The sequence below is a fragment of the Saimiri boliviensis genome, chromosome 5 (assembly GCF_048565385.1).
Source record: "Saimiri boliviensis isolate mSaiBol1 chromosome 5, mSaiBol1.pri, whole genome shotgun sequence".
In the NCBI taxonomy this organism is placed as follows: Eukaryota; Metazoa; Chordata; class Mammalia; order Primates; family Cebidae; genus Saimiri; species Saimiri boliviensis.
In genome coordinates, this window is record NC_133453.1 from 4,569,487 (window position 1) to 4,584,146 (window position 14,660).

The window sequence follows — 14,660 nt, forward strand, 5'->3', positions numbered from 1 at the left end:
CACTCACGTATCCTTTCTGATCCTCAGTCTCTTTACCTGTAAAGTGGGGATAGAGAGGGCTGTTGTAGGACTGGAGATGACAAGGTGTGCAAAGTACAGGCCAAGGCCTGGCACTGGGTCATGAGGGAGATGGCATCCTTCTCTCTCTAAGGAGGGCACAGAGTCCGGGGATGCTATGAAGCCTGTTTGAGCTTGGAGAAATCTTGCTCTGCTGCTCTGGGCTCAGTGGGCGCTTAGCCCCTCTGCTGCATTCAGGGGTGACAGCACTAGCATCTCTGTGGACTTTGTCACAGGAAGAAGCCGGGATGTGTGCAGCAGATGGCCGTTTGGGAACCCAGCAGCTGGGCGAGCTGGGTTTGCCATGCCTCATGTGACCCTGCTTAAAAGCGTGGACTCTGAGGGTAGAGCCCTGGAGGCCGATGGATGAGTGGCTGGGCCAGAGCTGCGACCTCGCTTCCTTCATGTGTGAAATGGGTCTGCCAGGCGCCCTCTACTCAGGGCTGTGCTGAGGCCCAGGAGTTCCTCCGTGTCCCTGACTCGCAGGGACCTCGTCCGGGAGCTGTGCTCAATCAGCCTTCTTCAGTGTTACCGGCAGCAGGAGAGCTGTCATCTCACTGCAGGCACAGGGAGCCCTTGGCCACGGTCGGAGGAACGTCCTGCGGGAGGAGAGGACTGGAGAAACTGAACGTCCAGTGAGAAACTGTTCCCTGGACAGAAACGTGAAAAACAGCTCTGGCAGCACAGGCTGTGACTCACCAGCGTGTGCCCCCACACTGCAGCTGGGCCAGCCCGGGGCCGGCTTGATTCATGTTTTCCGTGGTTATCCGGGGAAATGGAAACCGTCTGGACGCGGCGCCCACGTGCACGCTGGCGCTCACGCTGCGCTCATCAGCTTGGAAGTGCGGAAGGGCCTCCTCCCGGCCTCCTCCCCTACCTGCAGCCACGGAGCCTGGAGGGGGGAGGTAGCTGTCTTCACACCCCGGACCCACTGGCTCAGGGTATGCTTCCCCAAAGGAAGCAAAACCAACACCTGGTTCCCTGTCTGTGGGCAGGGACAGGGGACACATTTAGGTCTTTGTTTTCGGTCCCTTGGGCAGCTCCCTCTGCACATATCAGACTGCGTGGGCTTGATGATTGATGGACAGCATCCCCTCGGTGAGCCATCCTTTGGTCCATGTGGGTAAGGACGGTCAGGAGTCTGCTCTAATGACATTCGAAATTAATGAAAGGGGGAGGGAGGGAGCATTACAGTGCTGTGCTTGTGAAGTCACCAAGTGTCTTTTATCTTTGGAAAATTGTTCTCTGGAACATGCAGCTGGTTGCTAAAGTTTTCATTTTTCTGTGTATACAGACGCACACAGAACTTTCCAGTTAAGTTCCAGTTAAGCTCTAACCTACATTAGAAAAAAATAAAATGTGTGTCCATGGGCCAAAGAAGTTGCTTAGTGAAACCTGAAACCACGTCAGAGGTGCTTTTCTTGCTAGCTTCTGGGGCCGTATTACCTGGGCTTGTGTTCTGATCCCCTGGGCCAGCTCTGTAGCCTTAGGGAACTTCTTTGCTTCTCTGGGCCTCAGTTTCCTTCATGGCAAAGTGGGGAGGGTAATGATGCCTCCTGAAGTTGCCGGAAAGACTGAATGAGACAGTCCTCAGAAAGTTCTCCACAGGAGTTGTCCCAGGGTAAAGGCAGAGGAAACGCTACCTGGCCGCTGCAAACCCGTTGCCATTGAGTCCTGGGGGGACTTTCTCGCCTGTGCTGGCTGTGAGGCAGCCTGTGTGCCACCCCCTCCAACAGCCACACAGTGAGTTTGATTTTTGAATTGCACTGCTAATTCCTGAGGGGAAGCACAAAGGCTAAGCAATAAGGCAGGTGTGGGAAGCTCCCACCACCATAAGAAACTTCCAGAATGATCCCTGTCTTTGTGCATGGCCTGAACTCTTCATGTCATACTTCCTGGCTGCACTGCTGGCCTCTGGTCAACCCCAGGATAGAGCTCCTCACACCTCCTCCCTCTTCGGACTCCTTCAGGCTGGCCCCCTCCCGAGGAAGGAGATCCTCCTGTTTCACGTGCCACTTCCTCATGACCTTGAGCAGACAGCCCTTCTTGCTAGGATCCCAGTGTCGGGGTTTGTGGAGACACTGTGATCTAAGCCAGGGTCCCTGTCTCTCAAAAGGCAGATGAAGACGCTGATGTGCATGTCAAGGGGCTGGAGCAGAGGGTGGGTCTGCCAGTTCCATTGCCTGGGGCACCTGTGTGGAGAAGAGAACCCAGGGACACATGTTTGGCAGCTAGTGGGGGGAGGATGGAGCTGAGGGGCGGAGGTGGAGAGGCGGGATGTGAGCGGCAGTAGGGAGGAGCCAGGACCTGGGGCCGGGTGAAGCTGGGAAGACCCAGAGTTCCTGAGAAAGTGGTCAATACCATGCACAGCAGAGAAGTCGCCGTGAGAAATTGCAACGAAAATGTGGAATTTGCAATTAGGAGGCCGTGAAGAAAAGGAGCTTCGATGTGTGGAATTGTGGGTTGAAAGTCAGAGTCCATAAATGGCAGAGGCAGAGGCAAGGGTGCCCTGCTCCTTCTAGAAATCTGGTGACAGAGGGAAGGAAGAAAAGAGACAGCAGTTTTGAAGTCAGGTGCAGTGGCACGTGCCTGTAATCCAAACTATTTGGGAGGCTGAGGCTGCAGGATCGCTTGAGCCCAAGTGTTTGAGTCCAGCCTGGACAACATAGTGAGACCCCATCTCTTTAAGGTAGTAATTCTGAGACCAGGGCCCAGGGTTTTCTTGGTTTGTTTTGGGTGGTGGGAGACTGAGCATTTTGGAAATTTGGTGGAAAGAACCAGGTGAGAAAGGGGCTCACTGACCCGGTAGGGACTGGGTCCAATCCTTTACCTAAGCATGGCTTATAATTGCGTGCAGCTGCTCTGGGGACTAGAAAATTCCTCTTCAGCAAAGAACTTGCACGTCAGAAGGGGATTTGCCACTGCAAGGGAAAAGGAAATCAGACCAAGATAGGCTTTTCGTGAGAGGAGCCTCCAGTGGAGACCCTGGCCCTTTAAAGTTTGAAATACATGTCCACATATCCTCAGCACCTTTTTCTAGCTGCCACAACGGGCCAGCCCCAGCCACCTCCCTGTGTTTCAATGATGCCATCGTGTGGAAGGCGAAGGGAACAGCAAATACAAGACCCCTTTCATTCAAGGGAATGCATTCCCTCCTGAACACTACACTAACCACCTTGCCTCACATTTGTATGCCTCCAAAGAACTTTCACATTTTTTTTTCATTTGATCATTACAATAACCTTGGGCAATTATATCACTATCTCTGTTTTACAGTCTAGGAAACAAACTCAGAGAGGTTAATTGACTTACCGAAGGTCACACAGCAGATGGGAGGCATGGTCAATTGCTTCACTCCAAGTTCTCTTCTGTCTTCCCTGTGTCACTCTAGGCAACGTGATTCAACAGACACTCTACAGCCATGTTTTTCCAACTTTTGCCCACCGCTTAGCTCTGGAACTCTGTAGACACATGTGCTTGGGTATGTAGGCCTATAGATGAGTACTCCTGAAATAAATTTCATACCAAATGTGGTGCCTCTGAGCCTCTGATTGTTCTATTATTCTATTCTATCAATTTAAAAAAAAAACATGCTGTGTATGTCCATTAAATTGTTTTCATGACCCATTAGCAGTCAAGACCCACGGTGTGAAAGGCTGAATAATACCCCCCACCAATGATATCTACATCCTAATCTCAGAATCTGAATGTCACCTTACACGCAAGAGAGACTTTGCAGATGTGATTAAGTGAAGGCTCTTACAGAGATTTTCCTAGATGATCTAAATGGTCCCAGTGTCATTATGGGGTCCTCATAAAGAGGGAAGCCAGAGGGTCAGAGTCAGAAGAGAAATGAGACCACTGGAGCAGACACTGGAGCGATACAGTTTGAAGATGAAGAAGAGGCCACAAGCCAAGGAACACAGGTGGCCTCAAGAAGCTGGAGAAGGCAAGGAAATGAATCCTCCCTAGAGCCCCCAGAAGAAATCAATTCTGTGGACACCTGGATGTCAGCTCAGTCAAACAATTACCAGAACGGGGTCCAGATCCAGACCCCAAGAGGGTTCTTGGATCTCACCCAAGAAAGAATTCAGACCGACTACACAGAAGGAAATGAAATGAATAAAATGAAAGCAAGTTTATTAAGAAAGCAAAGGAATAAAAGAGTGTTTACTCCCTAGACAGAGCAGGCACCCCTGAAAGCAACAGGAGGGCACCCACCTTAGGTACAGGCTTGTTTACACATAAGACAACAAAGCCAAGGAAATCATGGGGCAATGTGCTCTACTGCAAGGCTTGTGACAAAGGATTGTTCATCTTTGTGTAACTACTGTCTACAAGAATCTGTATTAATATCTTTAAAGTAAACATTCTTTTTTTTTTTTTTTGAGACAAAGTCTTGCTCTGTCACTCAGGCTGGAGTGCAGTGGTGCAATCTTGGCTCACTGCAACCTCTGCCTCCCAGGTTCCAGTGAGTCTCCTGCCTCAGTTTCCTGAGTAGCTGGGATTACCGGCACCTGCCATTGCACCAGGTTAATTTTTGTATTTTTTGTAGACATGGTTTCACCATCTTGGCCAGGCTGGTCTTAAACTCCTGACCTCGTGATCCACTCACCTCAGCCCCCAGCCATAAAGTAAACGTATTCTTTTATTGTTGTTGTATAAAGTGGTTTGTTTAAAGAGAGAGAAAAACAGGAGAGACAGAAAGAAATAGCTAACTCTCACATTGAGTGAGAGAATCCAGAAAGAGGGAATCTAGGAGGAAAAAGCAGCTTAAGAATGCTTTTGTGCCACATTTTCCCTGTCCAGTCTATCATCGATGGGCATTTGGGTTGGTTCCAGGTCTTTGCCATTGTAAACAGTGCTGCAATGAACATTCGTGTGCACATGTCCTTATGGTAGAACGATTTATAATCCTTTGGATATATACCCAGTAAGGGGATGGAATACTATGCAGCCATCAAAAACGATGAGTTCGTGTCCTTTGTAGGGATATGGATGAACCTGGAAACCATCATTCTCAGCAAACTGACACAAGAGCAGAAAATCAAACACTGCATGTTCTCACTCATAGGCGGGTGTTGAACAATGAGAACACATGGACACAGGGAGGGGAGCACTACACACTGGGGTCTGTAGGGGGGAAATAGGGAAGGGACCGGGGGGTGGGGAGTTGGCGAGAGATAGCATGGGGAGAAATGCCAGATATAGGTGATGGGGAAGAAGGCAGCAAATCACACTGCCATGTGTGTACCTATGCAACAATCTTCCATGTTCTTCACGTGTATCCCAAATCCTAAAATGCAATTAAAAAAAAAAAGAATGCTTTTGTACCTAAGTCATCAGGCCAGCGGGACAGTTTCTGGGTCTGTTAATTCCTGGTCTGCTGTGTGAACATTATTAACTTGTTCCCTTAACCACAAACACCCTGTGGCTAAGATGCCTGACTTCCTGGGAGTGCGGCACAGTGGATCTCAGCCTCATTTCCCCAGCCCCTATTCAAGATGGAGTCGTTCTGGTCCAATGCCTCTGACAAAACTGTTTTTGGACTTTGGGCCTGCAGAACAAGTGATTCGATCTGTATTCTTTTCGGCCACTAAGTATGTGGTAATTTGTTGCAGCAGCCCCAGGAATCTAATGCGGATGCTGTCTGAGCATGACAATTAGAGGCGTCACCCTGGCACCCTGCGGGGCATATGGCCTGCAGACCTCGGGTGTCTGTGGCCTTCACATTGCTGTAAAGTCTTTGTTGAATTATTGGCCACCATTTACAAATCATGATGTTTCATGTGTAGATCAGAATTTCTGGCTTGTCTTTCTCTACCCAAGGCCCATGTTTCCACATGGCGGCATCTGGCTTTGACAGACCAGAACCTCCTTCTAACCCCTCTTCTCTTCCAACTCCCTTCAAAAATTAGTTTGAATTCTGGGCAATATCGTACATGCACAGAACTGAAAGAGGTCGGGAAATTCTACAGGGCTTGAATGAAAACTAAGTATCCAATCACCCAAACCTTTGGACACTTCTATTCCTGCATTTCCAAATAACATGCTCACTTTGGTATCTTTGGTACCTCCTGGGTAACAACACTAGACATCGTCTTTCCACCGAGTGTCTGGAATGAAAGATAAGGGTTTAGCTCTCTGAGTTCCCCCAACTCCATTTCTTTCTCATTTTCCCAATGTGATTCAGTCGCAAGATTTGGACTTCAGAAAGTCTCTTTCCAGGGTCGTTAGAAAGGAGGGCATGGAGGCACACCAAGGTCAGGCCCAAGGTCTCAGAGTCTGTAGGCAGTGGGGAGTCTCGGGCCCTGGGGCTGGGGACGAATTCACAATGCCACGCTGCATCTGACTGAGAAAAGGGATGGACAGGGAGAAGGTAGAGAAAAATTGGGCACACATTTAAAGTAGGACAAATGAGGAGGAGCCAGTGAAGGGAGTATTTTCAGGAGGATGAGCTATGGAAAGGTGGGGCGGGCAGGCTGTGAGCAGAGCACTGTGGAGATTCGAAGGATCTGTGAGTCTGGGGAGACGGTTCTCAGGAGGGGGAATCCCCTGGGAGCCTAGAGGTTGCTGGCACGAAATACGAGCAATCTCGGTGCTCCCAAGGCAATGTGTAGGGTCCTGAAATGAGCCACAGCCAGGGGTGAGGTTGGGGTGGAAAGAAAAAAGAGAAGAGCTAGTGATTCCAGCCTGGGAGCCCTTTCAGTTCTGGAGAATCCCTGGGAGTCCAGCCAGGTCTCCCAGCTCTTCCTTGAAAGAAGGCGTCCACCCACCGTGGAGGGTAGCGGTTGCAGCCTCCCTGCCCCACCCCGGCCACCCTGCTGCGAAGCCCATACTCTCCCGAGCACCAAGCTGGAGAACTCAGGGACAGCCACTCTCCCTGGGAGCTGCTGCTGCATGGCTTTTGTGCCCTGAGAGCAGGTTAAGTACCTGGAACAAAACATGTGCTCTGAAGTTCACAGCAATAAGCTTTTCTGGACAACCGTCTGCCCGTCGCTGTAATTAAAGATGCAAGAGTCACAGGCTACATGCCCAAACTGGAACAGTCCAGTCCTCCAGGCCTGGACTCACAGCCCTTTCCTGAGGCTCCCATGGCCCAGTCTCATCCCCCAGGCTTCTCTAATTCACATCTTAATGGTTGCCCAGCTCAGGCCTAGAAGCCGGGATGGACAGGGTTCAGGTCACTGCTCTGTGGCTGGATGGGCTGCCCTTGCCCAGTGTCCACCCCATGTCCAGTCATTTGTGGGAGCCCTACTGGGGTCTGTAGCCCTGGGAGGAGTTTCTTTGGACAAGTGGGGCACCCCTGGCAGGGGCCACATGCAGGTTGGGTGGTGACCACGGCCCTGGGACGTGGATATGTGAAAGTGTTACTTGTCTTCCTCCCAGCTGCTCACAGGACTCCCAAGACGAGAGGATTTCCTTTCCAATTGGCTCAGCTTTCCTGGGAAGGTTTTCAGTCTGTCCCCTGCGTCCCCTGTCCCTAACACACATTTCCTAAATACATTTTGTAAAGTTCCTATTAGAGAACTAGTTTAGGGAATACAGGCCACACAGTGGTGGTGGAGAAAATGTTTGCTCTGAAATTACGAAGTGTTCTGGAAACAATACCAAATAAAACCAAACGGAAACACCTTCCTGCAGACACCTGCATTCACAGCCCGCCTGGACGGGCTCTCAGGAGAAGGTGAGCGTTGCCTTGAGGGAGTTATTCTTGGGGTGGAGGGAATTTCTCTCACTCTCTCCCACTCCTACAGTGAGCAGCCGGGTAGGCATGTGTGTGCACGGGCACGCAGGCACACTGACACACATACACACACAAACATGGCCCTCTTAGGGTTGCCAGCAAAGGGTGGGGCCCAGCACCCAGCCCTACTGCTCACTGCAGAAGCCATGCTGTGGCTCATTCCAGTTCAGACATTCTAACCCACTGTCCCCAGACACCTCAGAGTCTTACCCACGCCAGCCACACACTCTCTCTCAAGAATTTCCACACCCACCTCAGCAAACACTCAGAGCAAATCTGTCTACTTTCCAGTGCTCTCATAAATCAACTTGTCCTTTCAAAACAGCGAGGACAAGGAGAGGAGCTAAATGCATGTATTTATGCTCAGAGGAGTGAAACTTGCTGCCTTCTTGCTCTTGAACTCTGTTTGTTTGTTTGTTTAAGTCAGACTTGCCCAGAACCAGTGTCAGCTACTAACGGGCATTCTTTCCCATTTCTTTTACCCCGTCAGACCCTGGGGGCCTGGTAATAAGCTCCAATGCTTCTATCTGAGTCTCCCCATACAGTCTGAGAAGGCTCTTCTGCTCCTACAGAGTCATGGTGGGCTGGCGACCAGCTCATGGAAGTCAGCGTGGAGGATGTAGAACACATGGAAGCGGCTCAAGAAAGATGAAATCTGCAGAGCCCCTTCCTCCGCAAGTCAGCGAACTCAATGAGTTATTCCATTTGTATTTATTCTGGAGCTTTCCTACAATGCCAGCTACTATCAAATAGCCATTCAGCTTAGCTGATTAACAAATAGTAATATTAACAGAAATCTAAAAAGTGGCCTCAACAGGAGCCAGGGCACAGACGTACAGGTGCTGCTGTCAGAGACGTGAGCTCCGCACTCTGCCCCTGTGACTCTGCTCGACGTCAAACCCTCCGAAAGGATGATGTGATTGGGCCCTGGGTGTGGCAGGAAGTGCAGGTAGCACAAAGGGACAGTCCCTCCAGAAGCACATGGCATAGAAGGGGGAGAGCTCTCCAAAGGAGTAGTAGGGAGCTGTTAACAAAAGAAAGGGTATGGGTTGCAGGAAGAGCTAGATGACCTCCTGTGTGTATGTGACGGGCATTGAGGGTGCATGCTGGCTGGCCTGGCTGAGCCCACCTGTTTGTACAAAGGAACCTCTGGTCAGGATGATTGAGACCTTGCTTCACTATACATGGGGTTAAGGTAATGGCTGGGAGAGCTGGGCTGCCCCGTGAACTGAGACACTCCATGCCCCTCACACACCTCACGGCAGAACTACGGAACTGCACTGCAGCGGCATCCCGGTGCCTTCCTCAGCCCAACGAGGTGACAGTAAAGGATACTCTCACAGGATTTGAACTACACGAGTAAAGAGAATGGAAGAAGAGACAGCAGGAATAAAATCTGGAAGCTGGAAAGCAAGAGAACTGATGTGCTGAAGCTGCTGAAAGATGGCAGAAGCGGTGGTAGTGGCCAAATTTGATTACGTGGCTCAACAAGAACGAGAATTGGTGCAGTGATGGGTGGTGGCGTGGTAGCTACAATGGACAAGTTGGATGGTTCCCTTCAAACTATGTAACTGAAGAAGGTGACAGTCCTTTGGGTGACCATGTGGGTTCTCTGTCAGAGAAATTAGCAGCAGTCGTCAATAACATAAATAGTGGGCAAGTGTTGCATGTGGGACAGGCTCTTTACCCATTCAGCCCATCTAACGATGAAGAACTTAATTTCAAGAAAGGAGATATAATGGATGTTATTGAAAAACCTGAAAATGACCCAGAGTGGTGGAAAGGCAGGAACATCAATGGTATGGTTGGTCTAGTACCAAAAAACGATGTTACCATTATGCGGAATAATCCATTAACCTCAGGTTTGGAACCATCACCTCCACAGTGTGATTACATTAGGCCTTCACTCACTGGAAAGTTTGCTGGCAATCCTTGGTATTATGGCAAAGTCACCAGGCATCAAGCAGAAATGGCATTAAAGGAAAGAGGACATGAAGGGGATTTCATCATTCGTGATAGTGAATCTTCGCCAAATGATTTCTCAGTATCACTAAAAGCACAAGGGAAAAACAAGCATTTTAAAGTCTAACTAAAAGAAACTGTCTACTGCATTGGGCAGCGCAAATTCAGCACCATGGAAGAACTTGTAGAACATGACAAAAAGGCATCAATTTTTACAAGTGAACGGGGAGAAAAATTGTATCTTGTCAAGCATTGATCACTGCTGATCAGAACCGACTGCTGCATAGCTGTGATTTAACGTGTAATTGAAGGCTGAGAAAATGTTGGGTCCAGTTGTGCTTGATTGGAAATTGCTGTTTCTAACTCTATATGAGAATGACTGTAATAATATTTTTATTATAACTCAGCCCATACATACATACTATGTATGCAGTGCATCTGCATAGAACACTTCCTTATCCTTGGTCTTCTGTTTTATTGTTTTCTTCTTTGCTGTTTTTGCTTTGCTTCTAATATTACTGTTTTGTATTTTGAAAAAAAAAATCAAATAATGCAGATCAGAATCTTTATATGGAAGAAATCCTTTATTGCCTTTCTTTATTGCCTTGTAAAGGCACCCTGTTAGTTCTGTTATGGTCTCTCTTTATATAAAATTATTATATCTATATATGACATATGCTAAAATAAATTTCTTGGAGAGTGTTAATCTTTTCTGTGACTAAATAGCAATAATAAATGGAAAATTAGAAATTATTTCCAGGTATTATATTTGTCACAGGCCATTGTAACCAAGTATATTGTGTCTGCCATGAGTTTTAAAAATTCATTCATTGTCTTCAGTCATACAGCAAGACACATGAGACATAGGTTAGAAAACATGTTGTACAATTTTAATTTACAACTGTTGGAAACGAAAATCACTAAATTCTTCATTTTTTTTCCAGTGCTTCTCCCTCATCTGGTTATTCAAGAAAACAAAACAGTCTCTGAGATATTTAGCTTTTTTCTTTCTTTCTTTCTTTTCTCTCTCTCTCTCTCTCTCTCTCTCTCTTTCTTTCCTTCTTTCTTTCTTTTTTTTTTTTTTTTTTTTTTTTTTTGACAGAGTCTTGCTCTGTTGCCAGGCTGGAGTGCAGTGATGCCATCTTTGCTCACTGAATCCCAGGTTCAAGTGATTCTCAGGCCTCAGCTTTCTGAGTAGCTGGGATTACTGGTGTGTACCACCACACCCAGCTAATTTTTGTATTTTTAGTAGAGATGGGGTTTCACCGTGTTGGCCAGGATGCTCTTGATATCCTGACCTCATGATCTGCCCCTCACCCTCCCAAAGGTGCTGGGATTATAGGCGTGAGCCACCACGCCCAGCCTAGCTTTTCAAACTGTAAATAGATGCTCTAGTGTTATTTTTTTTTCTTTATCCCTCTTGTATTATTTTACCAAAGCATCTTGTATTAGGACATGTTATATTTATGCCAGTGTGAAATAAGTTACGGCCAAGTTTTGTAAAAATAGGAAGCAATGAGATACGTGGCTTTTTTTCTCCTCACTAAATATCAGTAATTGTCAGGAATAGTATTACCTATTTTCATTTCCTCTCCAGCTTTGAGTTTTGTTGATCTGGACACTAAAACTGAAGTATACCTGGGGAAAAAATAAAATGTGCTCATGGTTAGGGAAAATTACGTTATTAAAAAACATTTTTTTTAACAAGTAGGAATTTGGGTGTATGGATGAGAGGCTAATCTACTTCTGTAACAAGCCATAGAAGAAAACCAGTGGCATTTTATGGTAATAATTTGTACCCTTCTTATTCTGGAGACTTAAGTTTAAGCGAAGTAGCCATCAGTATTTTAACTGAAAAATACAAAGGCCACATAACTGAGGAGGATGTCATGATACGGTCAATAAATTCCTTAATGCTGAAAAAAAAAAAAGAACTACAGATGTCATAACCCTTGGGGCTTAGCATTGTGCCAGGTTTATAGTAAATGCTTCACTGACATAAGCTGTTGATGAGAATAAAGCCTTAGTGCAAAGTAGACTTTTGTTCATTTCTCTTTAGTGGACAGGGAGTCTTTCTCTTCTGCAGTCAGTTTGGTGGAGCAAAGTGGTTTCCAGAGATGGACTATAGAGAATGCAAGATCTGAAAGGAGATAGGAGGTTCAGCCTGATCCTTGGGATCACCTAGAGGGGCTTGATTAGTGGTCTTAGAAGAACATCCAGAGGCTCTACACTGAAGTGAGAGAGGAGAATCTGTGGGAATAGAGTTACGGCCTTGGGCTTTGGAGCCAGGCTACTGCACGTAGCGGTGAGAGTGAGCAAATCACTCATCTCTAGAAGACTCAGCATCCTCTTCAACGATTAAAGGTAACAACAGCAGATGCCTCTTAACATTGTACAGTTTTCATGTAAGAATGATCCAGAGGGCAACATGGTGCAGTGCTTCTTGGGCTGGGATTTCATGGAATACTGATTTACCATCCCTCTCCTCTGTGGCCCTATAATCAGTTGACAATATAGAATGCTCTCTAATATTTCTAATGCTCTAACATGTACATTAATGGGGCTGGGAAGAAGAACAGTAAAGAGTCTTTTAAGTTATATTTAACCCAGTGTTCCCCATAGTTTCTTAGGACTCCATAGGTCCTTAACCAAGGACCTCTTGAACTGTTAGAGAAAAACACAGGCGAAAAGCTTCATGGCACAGGATTTGGCAATGATCTCCTGAATATGACATCAAAAGCACAGATGAAAAAAGTAATAATTTGGACTTTATCAAAATTAAAAACTTTAAGGTAACAAAGGACAACTGCAACAGAGTGAAAAGAATAGTTTTGCTGGATACAGAATTCTTAGTTCATAGGCCTTTTGTGTGTGTCAATCTTTTGGACCTGTCATCCCATTATCCTATGGTCTCCATTGTTTCAAATGAGAAATCTGCTGATAATCTTATAATTTTTCTATACATGATGAGTCAGTTTTCTCCTTTTGTTTTCAAGACTTTTTCTTTGACGCTGGCATTCAAAAGCCTGACTATATGTCTAGTTGTGAATCTTTGTGTTTATCCTACTTGAAGTTCATTGAGCCTCTCTAGGTAGATTATCCAGATTTCTACTGATCCATCTTCAAGTCTGATGATTCTTTCTTCTTATATTACCTCATCTCTGCTGTTGAGCTCCCCAAGTACATTTTTCATATTAGATACTGATCCAACTCTATAATTTCTATGTACCTCTTCTAAAAAATTACATTTATTGATAATCTGCATTTGATGAGTCTTGTCATCATCCTTTCCTTTAATTATTTTTAAATGTTTTTCTTTAAATTCCTTGAACATATGTATAATAGTTGTTTTGAGGTCCTTATCTGCTAACTCCAACAACTGGGCACCTCAAGAGATAGTTTCTACTGACTGCTTTTTATCTTGCATATGCATCACATTTTTCTGTTTCTTTGTAACTCTCATATTTTGGGGGGAAACTGGGTGTTTTAAATAACATATTGTAGCAACTTTAGTTTTCCCACAATCTTGGGTATTGATTGTCTTTGGTTTTTGTTTAGTTGTTTTCCTGGACTAATTCTTAATTTTCTCCCCATCAGTGTGTGGCTGCTAATGTCTCTGCTCAGGTTTTTAAAAATTGTTGTTTTTACTTTGAAGCCTGACTTCCTCAAAGTTATCTCTTGTTCAGCAGAGCACAGCAATCATGCAATTATTAATCAGAGTTTGTGCTCAACACCTTGATTCAGTAAGTTTTCCAATCTTTGCTGACAGATCTGTTTATGGGTTTGAGATGCACTCAAACTTCAGGCAGTTTACGTGTCTTCTTGGTTGCTACTCTCCTCAGAACCATCTCATGTTCTCTCTGCATGTGTTCAAGCCTCTTGTTCTGCCAAGGATATGTAGAGAGCTAAGGCCCTCTCTGTTCTTTCCTGAGCATGCTCATACTTTTGCACATGTGCATAACCTTCCATATTTTCAGGGATATGGAGAAGTTTATCAAAGTCCACTATGAATGTCTCATGACTTGGCCCACACTCTTAAATTTCTGGCTAGTCTGACAGTCTTGCTTGCTTCAAGCAGTATCTAAACTTCAGGCTAGCCATGACATTTCCTTTCCTGTTCATTTGCCACTGAAATTTCTACTTATTTTCAGCAACACATCTGAGCATGGGGTTTTTCTGTGTACAGCTTTTAACCAAATAAGCCACCTCTGGCAGGTGAGGTGCTAGATTTTAAGGTATGCTTTCCCTGGTAGAATTACTGCATCGACTAAGCTGGTGGATGGGAAAATGAAATCATCCCAGGCTTAAATATACCACAGACTATTTTTCTTATCTGAGTTTCGTAGTTTATCTTGAATAAATGCCCCTCAATTTGTTGTGTGGCTTTGGTCAATTTTCAGTCCTAAGATGGTTGTTTTTGATAATTTTGTCTAGTTTTTACTTTTGGGGGAGAGGATTTGACAGTGTCCTCATTCTGCCATTCCAGAAATGAAGAAGCTGACAAATCTGAAAATTACTGAACACACTGACAAATCTCAATTGTCAATTTATTTTAAAACATTTCATGTAGATTCAATTGCAAATCCATGTTGTATAACAATTATGGAAATACTAGGACTTAGAAAAATTGTTATTAATTTTAGGAAAACTTCCCTTTACATCCTGGAAAATTTATTAGTTCAATGGCTCTCAATCTCTGTTGATTAATCTCTCTCGGACTTTAATCCCGAACTTTAACAGTGGGTTTGGGGAAGATGGGGGTGCACACTACTATTACTGTAAAAATTAAATGCAATGTTTATGCAAATGTGTTTTGAAAATTGAAATATGCTATACAAATGTTACTGCCTTAAATGTATTGGGAGCCATGCTGGATGCTGAGGACTGAGTGGAC

General features: G+C 45.6%; 1 pseudogene; it reads left to right on the plus strand.

Moving 5' to 3' along the window:
- The first annotated feature begins 5,713 nt into the window (after positions 1-5,713).
- LOC141584512 (SH2/SH3 adapter protein NCK1 pseudogene) lies at positions 5,714-10,022 on the plus strand (annotated as a pseudogene).
- Positions 10,023-14,660: the final 4,638 nt, after the last annotated feature.